Here is a 2036-nt window from a genome sequence, read left to right on the forward strand (position 1 = left end):
GGTCTGGCTTCAGAAAACAAAAAAGCCTTTGCCAAGTCTAGGGTTTGCACAGCTCTCCAGTGGAGTTATGAAAAGCCCGGTTAGAACATAAAGAACGGTCTGTTCTGTGGGAGGCAATACAGCTTCACCAAGGGGAGAGGGAAAGTCAGCCTGTATCAGTCATGTTTCCATCCCTGGGAGACCGTTAGGAGAAATTCAATTAAAACCCATGACTTCTACCAAATCTCTATGGCCAGTTTGAAGAGACTAATTCTTAGAAAAAAGCTGACTCCAGCATTATCTGTCTTTAGCTGAGCTCTTATGAAAAGAATATAACAGTAAAGAAAAAAATGGTATTTACTTTTATTAAAACAAAACATAACAACAACATAAAGCTGTTGCAGAAACTTGGAGATGCTGCAAATGTAGGTCTGCTCTGCTCGTTGGCTTTACCTCTCTCTCATTCCTCCCTTCATCCTCCTCCTTCTTCACCTTTCTTCCTCATTCTAAGCAGAACATTTACAAAATTCAGGCTTTCTATAGGGGTGAATAGCTGAGCTTTAGTTATCCTCTGGGGTAGAATATTAGCAAGGACGGTGAGCTTAGTTTTGACTGACTCTGGCATCTTCACAAAGCAAAAACCAAGGTATTGCCATAAGAAAACTGGATTGGGAGTTGGGAAAGGGTATGACTTAATGATAAAGGAATTAAAGAGACACGTTGGCATTTTTTTTTCTCCTGATACCTGCACAATACCAAAAGATAAATCAGAACAGAAAACGTTAAAATTGGAAAGGAACCTAGAGATCACCTAGTCAAGGGAGGACGGATTCCACACCCAGTACCATCTCTAAGGTATTGGCATTGCTAATCTCTTCTCTCTGGAACTTTGTGTTGAGTAGGATTCTGAGGCTCACATTAAACTCACCAGGATTGACTCTTCTGATCAGAGGGCAATGCCTAGTCTTAGAGAACAGAAGTGGCAGTGTCTGCATCTGGTATTAGCATTCTTTATTTAGTTCAACAAAGTCACATGGAGACAATATGTTACATCCTGACTTTAAACATTAGTTCAGAGAAGAAAAGATGCTGAGATCCCTTCCTCACTTATCCATGACTACATAACAAACCACTACCAAACTTTGTGTCCTAACAACAATGACTTATTATTTTGCACAGCCTTGTGGATAATGAGCTTAGGGTGCCGGTGGGGGAGACTGGTGGTTCTCACATGATAACTCAGAGCTCCCAAGAAAGCAAATGTGGAAGCATCTAGACCTCTTAAGGCCCTGTCTAGAATTGGCTGGGCAGCATTTTCATCACATTCCACTGGTCAAAGGTGTTCTTACCTTGTATATACCTGTAAGGATGAGAGAATTTTGGCCATCTTTGCAGATAATCCACCACAGTCCCTCCATGTTGCCTTCATGCAGCAGGTAGGTGAATACCCCATAGGCTTTGCCACCTGGAACAGGGAAGCCAAACTGTCAGTCTCAAGTCCCTAACCTGTGAACTGCTGATAATTCTTACCCCCCAGTTATCATGGTGAAGACCAACGAGATAATGAACATGCAGCACATATCTGTATCACAAGAATTCCACGAAAAGAGCTCAAATTTTTAGCATCATCATTTCATTTATGCCTCTTAGCATGAAAAAAGAGGCTGAGAAGGGAAGATGGTGGTTAGGAATTGCTAAGCAGCAGGCCACATGGGTGACCCAGTGTGGACTGGCCTGAACACAGCCTCCATCTCTCCACCCTGGCCAATGTTCTCATATGGACACAACTGGCTTTGTTTCATCAGAATGAAGGCCTCCCTGATGATGGCTCAGTGTTTCCACAGAAATGTCCAAGGAACATGATTATAGAGTCAGTCCCATTCATTAACACAGAGGGTTAGGGGTTGGGAAAATCATCTAATCCAACAGCCTTATTTTGAAAACAAAGTTTCCAAGCCCTAGACATTCATGGAAGCTCATGAAAGACTCCTAATCACAGTGCCATTCCCGCGGTAATATGGGCTTCTTATTTTGTTCTATTCAGAAAACCTGAAGAG

At 42.3% G+C, this 2036-nt stretch overlaps 1 long non-coding RNA gene across 1 annotated transcript; it reads right to left on the reverse strand.

The window, feature by feature from the left end:
- Window positions 1–328: 328 nt before the first annotated feature.
- On the reverse strand, window positions 329–1748 carry LOC112605117. The gene is made up of 2 exons (XR_003115354.1): window positions 1329–1748; window positions 329–604 (listed from the first exon to the last, which is right to left on the reverse strand). It is a non-coding gene; the product is annotated as an uncharacterized LOC112605117 (long non-coding RNA).
- Window positions 1749–2036: the final 288 nt, after the last annotated feature.

Source organism: Theropithecus gelada, chromosome 13 (genome assembly GCF_003255815.1).
Source record: "Theropithecus gelada isolate Dixy chromosome 13, Tgel_1.0, whole genome shotgun sequence".
Classification (NCBI taxonomy): Eukaryota; Metazoa; Chordata; class Mammalia; order Primates; family Cercopithecidae; genus Theropithecus; species Theropithecus gelada.